Here is a 16,920-nt window from a genome sequence, read left to right as displayed (position 1 = left end):
TCTAGGTATTATTTCTTCAAATATTCTTTGTGCTCCTTTCTTCCTCTCCTCTCTTTCTGAGACTCCCACTAAATGTATGTTGGTATGCTGGATGGTGTCTCATAGGTCTCTGAGGCTCTAAACACTTTTCTTCATTCTTTTTTCTTTCTGTTTCTCATCCTGGATATTATCAATATCTTCAAGTTTGCTGATTCTTTCTTCTGCCTGTCTAAATCTGCCATTGAACATCTCTAGTGAATTTTTCACTTCGGTTGTTGTATTTTCAACTCAAGAATTTCTATTTGGTTCCTTTTTTGTAATTTCTATTTATAGTCTCTTTATTGAGACATCATTCTCATATTTTCCTTTAGTTCTTTAGACATGGTTTCCTTTAGCTCTTTGATCATATTTAAAATAGTTGATTTAAATCTTTGTCTAAAAAGTCCAACACCTGGGCTTCCTTGGGGAAAGTTTCTATTGATTGTTTTCCTTTCTTGTGTATGGGCTATTTCTTTGCAGATCTCATATTTTTTTTATTGGAAACTGGACATTTTGAATATTATAATGTGACAATCCAGGAAATCAGATTCTCCATCCTCCCCAGGATCTGTTGTTGTTGCTGCTTGTTGTAGAAGTTGTTTGTTTGTGTAGTGGCTTATTCTATTTGAACTTCTATGAGAGTTGGCCAGCCCTATCTCATAGCTACAGTTTACAAAGTATAACTCCCCCTACTATTTGCTTTGGCTGCCCCACAACTCTTTTGATGAAACTTGAGGCCAGTCCTTGGGAGAAGTAAGTTATAAATATCAAGTTTGTCTCGATGCTTCTTAGATCTTAGCTGAGCAATCTTTGTTCAAATGATTCATAAATCATTAGACCAATCAGCATTCATTACTGCCTTTATGTTAGGAAGAGGATAAAAATAATGAGAGATTTATGTGGCATGAGAGAAGATCTCATTCTACTCTTCTAAAAGGCCTGAAAAGGCTCCCCTAATGAGAATAAGCCATAATCCAGAAGGAGAATTAAAATCCATATCACCCAGGAGAGATGCCCCGACTCTTTCGGTCCATTCCCAAACTTCCCTACTTTTGAGGGAGGGGAACACACCCCTACAAACTGGAGTTGTTTAGGTCCTGTGGTGTTACCAGAGACAGGGGTTCCCGTGTGAGGATCTCTCTCCACCACGAAAGGGACAGCCTTAATGGCAATCAGGAGGTTACCAGAGACTGGGGCAGATGACCTGGAAAGGTAGCTTCAGGAGCATGGGCAGAATGTCTCCAGCACTGGATTAGGGTAGAGGGGAGAGAGAGAAAGGGGGAAAGGGAGACAGGCAATGGGACAAAGAATGGTCAATAAATTATGTGCCACTGGGACAGGCTTAGAGCAAGAGGCAGTTTGCTTTTCCTGATTCCATATTTTCACCAACCATTTTTTAATATTGTTATTTGGGTTCTTGAAATGTTCCTCAACCATCAACCTTATACATTCATTTAACAATTATTTACCAGGTGTCAAGCACTGGGAATACTGAGATGAATAAAACAGGTCTTGGTTATAGGGGAAACTAACGTATAGAAAAGTACAGTATGGTGAGAACAGGGCAGTGACAGAGGGAAGGCCAGGGAGCTGGATCTGTAAGGAGACTCCTCACTTAAGCTTGGAGTGGGGTAGGAAGTAGGATTCTGTAAGGCCTTTGGCAGGAGGTAATGCTTGAGCTGAATCTCTAATCTTAAAGCACAATAAATTTGTCAAGTGTTGTTGGCAGGAGGACTGTGTAGGGTACAAGCATTCTAGAGAGAAGGAACAGAAAATGTAGACAGAAGCCAGAGAATACTTCCGATATATTCTGGTACATTCTGAAATGGAAAAATAGCTTTGGAGGATGGACATAGGGTGTATGGAGGATTCCAGGTGATGAGATTAGAAAGATAAATAAGGCCAGATCATGAAACGCCTTGGGTGTTTTAAGGAGGCATCTGTGCTTTATCTTGAAGGTTATGAGGGAGTCAGCAAAGGATTTCACAGGGGAATGACTTAGGTAGTGTAGTAAGATGAATAAGAATGTAGAATCCATATACTAGTGATGTTCAGAGTGTGGTCCCTGTACCAGCAGCAGAAGTGTCACTGGGAACTTGTTAAAATGCAAATTTGTGGGCCCCATCTCAGACCTACTAAATCAGAAACTAGAGATGGGACCCAGTCATCTGTGTTTTAATAAGCTCTCCAAGTGATTCTGATGCATGCTCAAATTGGAGAACTGCTTCTTTAGACAGACTACATAGGCTGGAATCCTAGCTTTCCCAGTATATAACCTCGGGCAAGTTCTAAATCTTTCTGAGGCCCAGTTTCCTCAGCTATAAAATGGGGATTATGAAGTTGTTGTGAGGATTAAAAACATTGATATATGTAAAGTACTTAGAATAATACCTGGTCTGTAGTAATCCCTCAATAAATGTAAGCTGTTATCATGAATGTCACTGTCGCCCAAATTCCTTCTGGATGACCAAACATTTTTATCTGGTCTGCAGGCCTCAGTTTGGTGTCATGGCTCTTCCATCCCCTCCCTTCTCTTTCCCTCCCTTTTTCTGCCCTCCCTTCCCCTTCCCTCCATTTCCTTTCTCTTGGGTTTAGGATGGTCAGGAGCTATTTGAAGGTGTTATGGAAAGTGACATGCTGGCTCTCTTTCCAAACAAATAAATGGATTACATTGAAGATCTCCTCATTTAGTGATATTCAAAGTGGAGTGTACACATTAAAATGCAGAAAGAAAATATTATAACTTCTATTTCTATTGTCTGTTTATTCTATCACTTTTAAATTAATCTGTTCTGTATATACCTTAATAATGTAAAATCTGCACACTAAGGATATGTAGGAGTAACTTTTATAATTTACAAGTCATAAATACACACATAATTTATAAATAATTTTTTATTTTTGTATATGTTCTATAACGTTCTTTTGAAAATTCATTTCAGTATTATTTATTTATTTATTTATTTATTTGTTTATTTATTTATTTATTTATTTATTGAGACAGAGTCTCTCTCTGTTGCCCAGGCTAGAGTGCCGTGGCATCATCATAGCTCACTGCAACCTCAAACTCCTGGGCTCAAGCGATCCTCCTGCCTCAGCCTCCCAAGTAGCTGGGACTACAGGCACGCACCACCACACCCTGCTAATTTTTCTAGTTTTTGTAGAGATGGGGGTCTCGTTCTTACTCAGGCTGGTCTCCAACTCCTGGCCTCAAGCGATCCTCCAGCCTCAGCCACCCAGAGTGCTAGGATTACAGGTGTGAGCCACCGTGCCCACCCATTTTTAAATTTTTTATTTTTATTTTTTAGAGACAGCATCTCACTCTGTCACCCAGCCTGGAGGAATGCAGTGGTGCAATCACAGCTCACTGCAGCTCAAACTCCTGGGCTCAAGCGATCCTTTCACTTCAGCCTCCTGAAGTGCTGGGATTACAGGCGTAAGTGACCACACCCAGCCTATACTGTCTGTAATTATCATGTTAGTATGTGCTAAATTAATGTTATTTGTAAACTAGAAATACATATGCATAAATAAAATGTATAAATTAATATATTAAATGATATGTATGTGTATTTGAGGATCTACTTGAAAAGTTTTGTCTAAATAAGGGTGCCAGATGGACACTCAACCCTCCATCATCCACTAGGGAAGAGCAATATTATGAGGCTGCTTATGTTTTGGTAAAACAGAAACCTGATACTTTGGCATTTAATAACCACAAATGTGTTCTGGTCCATCTGGCCTGTTTTAAGTGCCCACCCCATGTGCAGAAGCTTTGGCAGAGACAAAGTCCCTGCCCTTGTTGGGTTAACAAACTAGTGAAAAAATCAAGCACGTGGTTCAGTAAAGGGGGTCAGTAACATCAATTTTGGTCTACCCACACAAAGGAATATTATCTCGTGATCTCATGATTTAGATGATGTTGGAGAAAAATATGGAATGATGTGGAGAGTGATTTAATGTTGTAATTGTAAAGAAAAGCAGTTTGCAGTCAAAATGGGAAGATTAGTATTTTTATTAAAAGAAAAACACCCCCACACATCATGTATATATGCATAGAAAAAGACTAAGTAGAAATAGCCCAACGTACTCATTGTGGTGGTAGAATTGCAGACGTTTTTATTCTCTTTTTTATAGTTATCTTTATGTTCCAAAATTTTTATAAGAAGTTTATATTGCTTCGGTAATCAGGGAAAGCTCTCTTTTTAAAAAAAATTAATTGAGCACATGCACTTGAGAAAGATGTCAGCATCTTCTAAGTGCACAGTGCAGACCCACAGAGAGAAAAGTGTGTCCCACTTGTAACTATTTCCTGCAGAAGGATGCTGAGGGCCTTACTGCATTGGCATTCAGTGAGGGCACTGGTGGAGGAGTTTCTCTCGGGTCTCAGAACCAGGACGAGTTGTACTGGTTTGCTTTTTTATCTTATGGTCACTGTGACTCATGTAACTCAATGATCTTTAAGTGTTGTTTTTTGTTTTTGCCTGAGAATCCCCTGAGATTCTTTTTAATTTTTTGTTTTGCAGTAATTTTAGATTTACATGAAAGTTGGAAAAAACAGTGCAGAAATTTCCCAAATACCCTTCATCCAGCTTTCCCTAATGTTAACTAAGTTAACCATAGCACAGTTTCCAGACTGAAACCAGGAAATTAATACTGGTACAATAATAGTAACTAAAATATAGCGTCTATTCAGATTTCCCCAGTCTTTCCACTAATGTCCTTTTCTGCTCCAGGAGTCAATTCAAGATCCCACGTGGCATTGGGTAGTCATGTCTCATTAATTTCCTCCAATCAGTCTTTCTTTGTCTTTCATGACTTTGACACTGGTTATCTTCTTTGTAGAATGCCCTTCAATTTAGGTTTGTCTGCTGTTTTTTCATGATTAGATTGAGGTTATGCCTTTTTTGACAAGAATATCAAAGAAGTGATATTATACCATTCTCAGTGCTCCCCAAGCTTTTACTGTGTCCTCTTGCAAATTTTTATCATACAATTTTAAAATCATAAGTGCAGGCTGGGTGCGGTGGCTCATGCTCATAAACCTAGCACTTTTGGAGGCCGAGGTAGGACGATTGCTTGAGGCCAGAAGTTTGAGACCAGCCTGAGCAACAGCGAGACTCTGTTTCTACAAAAAATAGAAAAATTAGCTGAGTGTGGTGGTGCATGCCTGTAGTCCCAGCTACTTGTGAGGCTGAGGCAGGAGGATTTCTTGAGCCCAGAAGTTTGAGGTTGCAGTGAGCTATGTTGATGCCACTGCACTCAGGCCTGGGAGACAGAGCAAGACCCTCTCTCAAAAAAAAAAAAAAAAAAATCCAAAGTTTAAATGGTTGCAAAGATGTTGTTTCCAATCTATTGTAAATATCAGCATTTGAAATATAATTACTTCACTCTTTTAAACGTATTCGATGGAATCTAAATAACAAAATGATTTTTACCCACCATAATTTCATTTTAAAATACATAAACAATATCTTTTTAGACATTTAACATTTTACTCCTTGAATCTATATTTCTAGTCCACTTTCCCCAGAAGATTTTTGAGACAGAGTCTTGCTCTGTTCCCTGGGCTAGAGTGCCATTGCGTCATCATATCTCACTGCAGCCTCAAACTCCTGGGCTCAAGCAATCCTCCTGTCTCAGCCTCCCGAGTAGCTGGGACTATAGGCGTGAGCCACCACACCCAGCTAATTTTTCTATTTTTAGTAGACATAGGGTCTTGCTCTTACTCAGGCTGGTCTCAAACTCCTGAGTTCAAGCAATCCTCCTGCCTCGGCCTTCCAAAGTGCTAGGTTTACAAGCATGAGCCACTGTGCCTGGCCAGGTAATATATTTTTATATCTGAAATGCTTACAGTGCTCTCCCTCTCAGACTTCTCTGTAACAAATATAAACTTATAAATTGAAATTGATTTTTACTGCCTATGGCCATAAAACACTAAGTATTAAAAATTATTATAATTATTATACACAGTGATCAAAAGAAAATAAATATATTCAAAGTTTTTGAAAACAATAATTACTTGCAAAAAGTAATTTTTTATTATTTAAATGTGTCTCTTAATGAAATGGATTGACTTTTTTTCAGGTATCCATGGATAAATATTACTTTTTGCTAGAAAGAGACAGTATTCAGCATCAATTCTTTTTTTTTTTGAAGTATTTTTTATTTCAGCATATTACAGGGATACAAATGTTTAGGTTATATATATTGCCTTTGCCCTACCCGAGTCAGAGCTTCAAGCATGTCCATCCCCCAGATGGTGTGTACTGCACCGATTAGATGTGAATATACCCATCACCTCCTTTCTCCTCCCACCTGCCTGACACCCGATGAATGTTATTACTATATGTGTACTTAAGTGTTGGTCAGTTAAGTCAGTTAATACCAATTTGATGGTAAGTACATATGGTGCTTGTTTTTCCATTTTTGCAGTACTTCACTTAGTAGAATGGGCTCCAGTTCTATCCAGGATAATACAAGAGGTGCTAGATCACCATTGTTTTTTGTGGCTGAGTAGAACTCCATGGTATACATGTATCACATTTTACTAATCCACTCATGTATTGAAGGGGACTTGGGTTGTTTCCACATCTTTGCAATTATGAATCGTTCTGCTATAAACATTCTGGCACAGATGTCTTTTTTATGGAATGTCTTTTTGTTCCTTTGGGTAGTTGCCCAGTAATGGGATTGCTGGATCAAATCTTAGTTCTACTTGTAGCTATTTGAGGTATCTCCATATTACTTTCCACAGAGGTTGTACTAGTTTGCAGTCCCACCAGCAGTGTATGAGTATTCCTATCTCTCTGCATTCATGCCAACATTTATTGTTTTGGGACTTTTTGATAAAGGCCATTCTCACTGGAGATAAGTGATATCTCATTGTGGTTTTGATTTGCATTTCCCTAATGATTAGAGATGTTTAGTATTTTTTCATATGTTTGTTGTCCATTAGTCTATCATCTTTTGAAAAGTTTCTGTTCGTGTCCTTTGCCCACTTTTGATAGGGTTGTTCGACTTTTTTCTTACTGATTTTCCTGAGTTCTATATAGATTATAGTTATCAGCCCTTTAGCGGATGTGTAGCATGTGAATATTTTCTCCCATTCTGCAGGTTGTCTGTTTGCTCTTGTGATAGTTTTCTTGGCTGTGTAGAAGCTTTTTAATTTGATCAGGTCCCATTTATTTATTTTTGTTGTTCCTGTGATTGCCTTTGGGTTCTTCTTCATAAATTCTTTGCCTAGGCCAATGTCTATAAGTGTTTTTCCAACATTTTCTTCTAGAATTCCTATAGTTTCACAACTTAGGTTTAAATCTGTTATCCACCATGAGTTGATTTTTGTGAGAGGTGAAAGGTGCGGATCCTGTTTCAGTCTTCTACATGTGGCTATCCAGTTTTCCCAGCACCATTTATTAAATAAGGATTCTTTTCCCCAGTGTATGTTTTTGTCTGCTTTGTCAAAGATTAGTTGGCTATATGAGGATAATTTTATACCTGGAATCTCAGTTCTGTTCCATTGGTCTATGTCTCTGTTCTCATGCCAGTACCATGCTGTTTTAGTTATTGTAGCCTTGTAGTATAGCTTGAAGTCTGGTAAGTTGATGCCTCCCAATTTGTTCTTTTTGCTTAAGATTGCTTTTGCTATACAGGGTCTTCTCTGGTTCCATACAAAGTGTAGAATTATTTTTTCTAGATCTGCAAAAAATGATGTTGGTATTTTAATAGGGATTGCATTGAATCTGTAGATCAGTTTAGGCATCATAGACATTTTAACAATGTTGATTCTGCCTGCCCATGAGCATGGTATGGTTTTCCACCTGTTTGTGTCCTCTGCTATTTCCTTCCTCAGTGTTTCATGGTTCTCCCTGTAGAGGTCTTTTACCTCCTTAGTTAAATATATTCCTAGGTATTTTAATTTCTTTGTTGTGATTGTGAAGGGTATTGAGTCTTTTATTTGGTTCTCAGTTTGACTGTTGTTGGCATATAGGAATGCTACTAATTTCTGTACATTTATTTTGTAACCTGAGACTTTTCTGAATTTGTTTATCAATTTCAGTAGCCTCATGGCAGAATCTTTGGGGTTTTCTAGATATAAGATCATATCATCAGCAAAGAGTAATAGTTTGACCTCTTCTGCCCCCATTTGGATGCCCTTGATTTCTTTCTCTTGTGTGATTGCTCTGGTCAGGACTTCCGCCACTATGTTGAATAGAAGTGGTGATAGAGGGCAACCTTGTCTGGTTCCAGTTCTAAGTGGGAATGCTTTCAATTTTTCCCCATTTAGTATGATGTTGGCTATGTGTTTGTCATATATGGCTTATATCATTTTTAGGTAAGTCCTGTCTATGCCTATTCTGTTAAGCACTGTTATCATAAAAAGGTGCTAAATTTTGTTGAATGATTTTTCTGTGTGCATTGAGAGGATCATATGGTCTTTGTTTTTGCTTCTATTTATGTGGTGAATTACATTTACAGATTTGTTATGTTGAGCCATTCCTGCATATCTGTGATGAAGCCCACTTGATTGTGACAGATTATTTTTTTGATAAGCACCTAAATTCGGTTTGCTAGGATTTTGTTGAGAATTTTTGCATCTACATTCATAAGGGATATTGGTCTGTAGTTTTCTTTTTTTGTTGCGTCCTTTCCTGGTTTTGGTATCAGGGTGATGTTGGCTTCATAAAACGTGTTGGGGAGGATTCTTTCCTTCTCGATGTTGTGGAATAATTTCTGAAGGATAGGCACCATTTCTTCTTTGTCGGTCTGGTAAAATTTGGGTGTGAAACCATCTGGTCCGGGACTTTTCTTTTTAAGAAGGTTTTTTATTGGTGCTTCAATTTCAGTACTTGATATTGGTCTGTTCAGGAGTTCTGTTTCTTCCTGGTTGAGCCTAGGGAGGCTGTGTGTTTCTAAAAATTTGTCCCTTTCCTCCACATTTTCCAGTTTATGTGCATAGAGGTTTTCAGAGACGATATATTGTATTTCCGTGGTATCACTTGTAATTTCTCCTTTTTCATTCCTGATGGAGCTTATTAGAGTCCTTTCTCTTCTGCTTCTTATTAATCTAGCAAGAGGTGTGTTAATTTAATTTTTTCAAAGAACCAACTTTTAGTTTTATTAATCTTCCATATAGTTTTTTGTTATCAATTTCATTTAGTTCTACTCTGATCTTTGCTATTTCTTTTCTTCTGCTGGGTTTTGGGTTGGTTTACTCATGCTTTTCCAGCTCTTTGAGATGGTTCATTAGATTGTTGATTTGTGATTTTCTGTCTTTTGGATGTAGGCATTTATGGATATAAATTTTCCTCTCAGGGCTGCTTTAGCTGTGTCCCACAGATTTTGATAACTTGTGTATCCTTTATCATTTAATTCAAAGAATCTTTTGATTTCCATCTTAATTTCCTCTTTAATGCAATAATTGTTCAGCAGAAGGTTGTTTAGTTTCCATGACTTTGTGTAGAGGTGAGAGTTTCTGTTGGAGTTGATTTCTAATTTTATTCCCCTGTGGACTGAGAAGATGCATGGTATAATTTCTAGTTTTTAAAATTTGTTGAGACATACTTTGTGGCATAGGATATGGTCAATCTTAGAGAGTGTCTCATGAGCTGATGAGAAAAATGTATATGCGGTGGTTTTTAGGTAGAATGGTCTGTAAATGTCAGTCAGGCCCATTTGTTCTGGAGTTCTGTTTAAGACTATTGTTTCTTTGTTTATTTTCTGTTTGGAGGATCTGTCCTGTTCTGTCAGAGAGGTGTTTAAGTCCCCGGCTATTATGGTGTTGCTGTTTATCATTTTGTTTAGGTCAAGTGGGATTTGCTTTGTGAATCTGGGTGCACCTGAGTTACCTACATAAATATTTAGAATTGTTATGTCTTCTTGTTGAATTGTACCCTTCACCATTATATAGTGACCTTTTTTTTTTTTTTGAGAAATGTTGGTATGTTGCCCCAGGCTGAACTCAAACTCTTGGGCTTAAGCAATCCTTCCACCTCAGCTTCCCACGAAGCTGAGACTATATACATAAGGGCTGCAAAAACTTGTTTATATTAATAAGAAGAGGAAAATTGAGATGTTTTATTATGGCACTCTCACATAATTCTGTGTGCATCTTTTGGCCTGCAAACAAAAAATCAGTCATCTCCCCCCCCAAAAAAATAACTTTTTTTCCAGTTTTTTATTGAAATAATAACTCACATACCATAAAATGCACACTTTTAAACCATACAATTCAGTCCTTTTAGTATATTCAAAAAGTTGTGTGACCATCACTACTACTTGATTTCAGAATATTTTCATCCCCCCAAAAAGAAACTCTACATGTTAGCAGTTACACATTTTCCCCTCTCACCCCAGCCCCTGGCAACCACTAATTTTCTTTCTGTCCCTATGGGTTTGCCTATTCTGTTCATTTCATATAAATGGAATCATAATATGTGACCTTTTGTGTCTGGCTTATCTCACATTGCTGAATGTTTTCAAGGTTTATCTACATTGTAGCATGAGTCAGTACTTCAATCCTTATAGCTGAATAATATTCCATTGTATGGATATACCAAATTTTCTTTATCCATTCATTAATTAATGGACATTTGAGTTGTTTCTACCTTTTCACTATTGTAAATAGTGCTGCCATAAATATTCATTTATAAGTTTTTAGATGGATATATATTTTTATTTCTCTTAAAGTGGAATTTTTAACCCTTTGGGGAAGTATCAGACTATTTTCCAAAGTGGGTGATATTCCCACCAGCAATGTATGAAGGTTCCAATTTTTCCATATCTCACCAACACTTGTTATTATCTGTCTTTTTTATTATAGCCATCCTAATGGATGTCTTCACTAGGTAATCTCTTTGTGGTTTTGATTTGCATTTCCTTGATGGCTAATGATGTTGAGCATCTTTTCATGCACTTACTGGCCATTTGTGTATCTTCTTTAGAGAAATGACTATTCAAATCCTTTGTCCTTTTTTAATTGGGTTATTCATCATTTTATCATTGAATTGTAAGGGTTATAGATATTCTTCTAGATACAAGTTTGTTATCAGATAGATGATTTGCAAACATTTTCCCCCATTCTACATGTTGTCTTTTCACTTTCTGGGTGGTTTAATTTGTAATACAAAAGTGATTAATTTTCACGTAGTCTGACTTATCTCTTTTTTTTTCTTTTGTCACATGTGCTTTTGGTGTCCTATATAAGAATTTATTACCTAATTGACGGTCATGAAGACTTACATCTAATGTTTTCTTCTAAGAGTTTCTAAAACATTCTAAGAGTTTTAATTTTTGTACTTTTAGGTCTGGGTCTCTTGTGTTTCTACATGAATGTTAAGATCAGCATGTCAATTTCTAAAAGAAAAGCCAGCTGAGATTTTGTTAGTGGCTGCATTGAATCTGTAGAACAATTGGGGGAGTCTTGGTACCTTAGTAATATTAAGTCTTCAAATCCATGAACAAGAAATGTCTTTCCATTTACTAAGATCTTTAATCTCTTTCAATATTTTCTAGTTTTCAGTGAACAAGTCTTGTACTTTGTTAAATTTGTTCCCAATTATTTTATTCTTTTATTGTAAATGGAATTGTTTGTTGGAAAAGGGGGACTAGGGACCATTAGAGGAGGTCTGCCCAGTGAGGCTCCAGGCAAAATGTAAACATCTGTCTCCTTTGCCCTCTTATCTCCCCTTTCTGCTTCTGTATCCAGGCCCTGGTGGCCTCAAATATCTAGGTCCTAGGATATCTCTGAGGTCTCTGCCCTCCAGGCAGGGCCTCAAGCCGTGAGACTACTCTCACAATTGGTTCCCTGTTATGTGTCCCTTGCCTGCAAGCCTTATTAACTGGCCAGATAGTACACACTTGCTTGAGCTACGTGTCCTTGTGTGCTAAGGCCTCCCCGAGTTACCCTGTCCAAATTCCATGACCATGAGGAATGTCAAGCCCCAAGGCTGTAAAAAAGGTGACTCGCTGGAGGCCAAGAAGGAGGTATTTATGGAGAGCAGGGTGCTCTGTATGTACTTTTCAAGTAATGCACATGGGCAAGTTTATTTGATGAAGCAAGTTCAGGGAATAGGGGGAGAAAAGTGATACCCCCACCCTCACAGTGCCCCTTGCAACCCAGTCCACCCAACAGCTTTGTTGAGAGCTAAGTCTCTAGAGAGACTTTGTGTTGGGGAAATTTTTTTTTTCTCCAGGGAGGCTTTCTGGCTCACACTTTTCCAAACCCCAAGGACGCTCCCAGACTCAAGGTGATGTCATTGGAGTGTTTTCAGATAGAGAATTTAAGACTTGCTCTGACCTCATGTGCTTTGTGTTCCCAACTAAACTCAAACTTTCCAAGACTTGAGTTTATTTACTTTTAATCAAAAATTCCCTTTCTTGACTTATTTCTATTACACATGGGTCTCTAAGTCTTCTTGACCATCAGGTACCAGTTGATCAAAATTGCCACACATTTAGGTGGGGCCAATGTGAGGGACATGTCCTTTGAAGTTCAAATAGCATTGGAAATGAGTGCAATATTGCTTACATGACATCAAATCTCACAACTCAAGCACATGGTAAGGCAGCTATTTTGCTTATAAAGCCAAAGACTCAGGAATAGGAGAGTGACTGCTCATTTGGGTCTGCTTTTCTTCTGACAGCAGCCTCAGACTGATGAAGAATCAGAATGCTATTTCTAACCCTTAGGCAAGTAAGGGGCTATTTGAATGGTTCTAGAATTTTAGTAGGTAGGCCTACCCTCAAAGCTTGCTTTCAGTCTAGGGGGCAGCTCCCACTGAAGGCAAAGTTCTTCCCCCAACACGTATGTGGCTGGTAGAAGCTACTTGTATGTGCACAGTGTTCTTCTGCTCTTTGAAGACTGCTCCAAATGGTTTGGGTTGGGCCGTCTTCACAGCCATACCAGAGAAGGCAAATACCCAGCAAGTATGTTCCCACTTCTACCACCTTCACCCATAGGAGGTCTTAAAGCTCTCTTTTCCACCAAGTCAGGATGAGACCACAGAATCCTCAGGTCAGCACTCCTGGCAGCCTGGGCCAGTTGATAAGATAATAATAATTGTTAACTTTTTACTGAGGACTTATTATAGGTCAGGCGCTGGCTAAGTACATGACATGCATGCATTATCTCTTTTAATTCACATAATAGTCTTGTTATGATACTATTATTCTTATTTTACAAAGAAACCAAGGCCAAAGGAAAGTAAGTAAACCTTTTCAAGGTCAAATTGGCAGATCCTAGGCTGGAATTCTGGTCTTTCTGACTCCAGAGACTAACCTCTTAACCATTATGCTATGCGAATTCATTCATTCACTCAACAAGTATTAAATCAGCACTAGTTAGGTGTTAGCACCATTCTAGGCCCTGGGGATACAGCAGTCAGAGGATATTCATCCAGTGGAACAGGACACTGTGTGGGCCTCTGGAAGAATGCCTTGTGGGGACCAGTGACAAACAGTGGATGATACATCCATTTGCTAGCAGGATGACGGATCTCAAAAATGTGAGGGCTCCACATTTGAACACAGGGAATGTATGAGAAACTCAAGCCACAAGGCAAAGGGGCAATGGTAGAGTTTGAGATGGGGCTCTGTGTGCTTAGTACAGGCTATGGCCAGTGCTCCAGTGCTTGAGGTAGAGAACATGCCCTATTGAGCTCTATAACTCTGTGAAAGTCAACCATCCTGGCCCCACTAACCATAAGCTAATGTTAAGTTTTTCAAGCATCTCATGTCTGCCTGTCTTTTTTGCCATTAGCAGCTGGATGTGTAAAGCTCATGGCTCCCTGCAAGGGACCCCTGGGGGTGGGTCACAGGTGGGGCTGAGCTCACCCTCCCTATAGATACATTTCCCCCTTGTAAAGAGCAAAGGAGACAGATCAAAGGCCACCTGGGCCCACTTGCTTGCTAGGGAGACCCGGGGGAGCTGGAAAGGAAAGGGGAGGAGGGGACTGGGGCAAGCTGGAGCCATGCTGTGATTGATTGGCTTGTTTTGCTCCTGCACTTCTGTTTACCCAGCTGGGCCTGCTGCTGCCCAGAGTACCGGCATGTGCGTGGCCACTCTGGCCAGTCTTTGGGGCAGTGTCAGAGAGAACTCTGTGCTTAGCCAGCTCCTGGCAAAGCTGAGGCAGGGGAGTTTGTGTTTTATGTCTGCAACTTTTCTGCTCCACTGGGCCTTCTCCCACCTCCAGGGACACCCCAACACACACACCCAATCTCAGCCACAAAACTCCGCAGGTCTTCTTTCCCTTAGTGGAACCTAATGTCACTCGGGCATCTAAGACATCTGCCAATATCTCCTAGCCTGATTCTTCTAGCATTTGAAAATTCTTGGCATGTCTATAATTAATTAATCCATTCAAGGTATACAAGAGCAGAGATCCTCAGGAGAGGGAAACAGATAGCTTAAGAAAGAGTTGCAATAACATGAATAAAGTCCCTGGTCTTCTAGGTCAATCTTTCTGCTAACTGATAAACAAAAGTTAAAACAAAACCTGGCATCTCAATAATGCTTTCTGCCTGGTTTAAATAGCAATAAGAGTCTTGGCAACCCCCAAAGTAGAATGATTTCAGAACTCAGTGTGTGTGGAGAGGGCGGAGGGAGATGTGGCCAGGATTTGGGGTCTCAAAGGGCCCTTCCAGGCACATGTGGCCAATGGTTTCTCAGTGTTGAGAGTCAGCTCTATTTTTCTTAAAAACCAACTCAACCCCAAACCAAACAGAAGCAAGTAGGACCTGGTGGCAAAGGGCCCCTGGGCTTTGAGTGGATAGGCGCTAGAATGGTGGTTTGGAGTGGGGGCTTTTGGAGTCAGGCAAGCCTGTGTGGGAATTTCGAATCCCAGCTCTGCTACTTAGTAACTTTGACCTTGGACGAGTAAATTGCTTAGTTTTTCTGAGTCTTAGTATAACCCTCTATAAAATGGGGATAACAATTACCTCAGTGTATTGTTGTGAAGATTGAATATGGTAATATATGCAAAGGACTTAGCAACTGATCTGTGTGACCGATATACATGGGGGCTGTGATGATCAAAGATGAGGACTGTGGAGTGGAAGATGGGGTGCCTGAGAGGTTCAACACTTTCAGTGTTCATTCCTAATGCGTATACAGTTCAAAAAGCAAGTTCAGAAGGTGGAAACAGCCCACATGTCCATTGATGGATGACTGGATAAACAAAATGTGGTACATACATGCAATAAAATACTATTCAGCTTTAAAAAGGAAAAAAATTCTGACACATGCTACAACACAGATGAACCTTGATTATGCTAAGTGAAATAAGCAGTCACAAAAAGACAAACACTGTATGATTCCACTTACATGAGGTCCCTAGAGTAGTCAAATTCATAGAGATAGAAAGGAGAATGGTGGATGGTTGCCAGGAGCTGGGAAAGGGGGGAATGGGGAGTTATTGTCTCAGTTTGGGAAGATGAGAAAGTTCTAGAGGTGGATGGTAGTGCTGGTTGCACAACATTGTGAATGTATGCTTTAAAATGGTTAAAATGGTACATGGTAAATGTTACGTGTATTTACAATTTTTTTTAAAGAGAAAGTTTGGGAATTGATGGGATTAGGGGTGTATGTGTGAGAAAAGCCCAGGCAGACCAGTGCCCTAGTGAAAGTCTGGCTGGGGTTCTATTTTCTACTCTACTAGGAGAGGGCAGCCAATTTCCATATGGTGGTGGGGGGGTGAGGGTGAGGGGAGAGAAATAGAGAACAGAAGCAGGAGAGAGGAGGATGGCCTTGGACTGTCAGTATAAAACAAAATATATCAAGGAATGGAAGTTTCTGAGCTCTGAAAATGCAGCCAACATGGAGAGTAGGCTCCATCCCTAGGTGAGCCCCAAAGCCCACTCAGGCTACAGCTGTGGCCAGGCCAGGAGACCACAGAAGGGAAGGAGGAGGTAATTTGGGCCGGCCTGAGGTAAAAATTGCAGAGATTCGCAAATGCAATCAGCTCTTTAACTCCCCACAACTTCCAAGGCAGAGTGGGTGTGCCCAGCCTCTCCTCTTCCTCCAATCCCACTCCTTCCAGGCTCCACAGGGCCCCTCAAGGCTGCCTTTCTCTCACTCTGTTCCAGCTGCTGATTTCCCTGGAGAGGAGGTCGTGGAGGCGGGGCTGCCAGTCCCCACATCTCTAGCAGACCAACCTCTTCACTAGACCAGCCGGACCCTGTACACGTGGACCCTCTCCGTGTAGACACACCTGAGTCCAGGACGACACGAGCTGCAGGGATCCCAGCCTAGGCACGGAGGTAATTAGGCACGTCTTCTCTGCTCCTGAAGTAATGTTTATTTGTCTTTCAAATCCTGCCAACCAAAATGGCTTAGGCTGTGATTTACCATCACACCATTATGTCATACTTCCTTACTGCTTTTATGACCAAGAAAGATTCCAGGCACAGTAGCCATATTATGTCCCAGCAAACTCCTGCCCAAATTAAGTCACCGTTTCTGGTCCCTGTCGCTGGTCAAAAATGACATCCAAGGGTAATTGCTGTTTTAGAGGCACATTTTAAAGTAAATGCAAAATATAATGAATGTGCCTATTTTCTGACTGAAATTTGCATCTGTCTTTTTTACCCTCTCCTGGCAAACATGTTTTATGTTTATTTAAACAGCCCTTAATAAAAATGTACAGCTGCAAAGCAGCTTACTACTCAATGCTTTCTGGTTAAGAAAATTGCCCATAATCACGGTGGACTTTACTATTTGTAACAGAATATTATTTTTCCTCAGTGCATGCCTGCAGCCCAATGTATGAACGTTGTAAATGCAATGTGAGATATATCTGAGGTCGCAAGCACTTCATTCATTCATTCATTCAGTCAATCAACAAAGTTTTTTGGTGGACTTACCATATGGGGTTTAGGGCCTTTTTGGAACAGAGGTGAAAGCAT

The 16,920-nt window shown here is 39.8% G+C and overlaps 1 protein-coding gene across 1 annotated transcript in view; it reads left to right on the top strand.

The window, feature by feature from the left end:
- PLAC1 (placenta enriched 1) overlaps positions 1-16,920 on the top strand; it is a 173,887-nt gene that overhangs the window by 30,368 nt on the left and 126,599 nt on the right. The window contains exon 2 of the mRNA XM_045538338.1: positions 16,102-16,275. The gene's annotated coding sequence lies outside the window, so the exon portion shown is untranslated. The remainder of the gene's footprint in view (positions 1-16,101; positions 16,276-16,920) is intronic.

Source organism: Lemur catta, chromosome X (assembly GCF_020740605.2).
Source record: "Lemur catta isolate mLemCat1 chromosome X, mLemCat1.pri, whole genome shotgun sequence".
Lineage (NCBI taxonomy): Eukaryota > Metazoa > Chordata > Mammalia > Primates > Lemuridae > Lemur > Lemur catta.
This window is presented reverse-complemented; position numbering and strand designations above follow the sequence as displayed.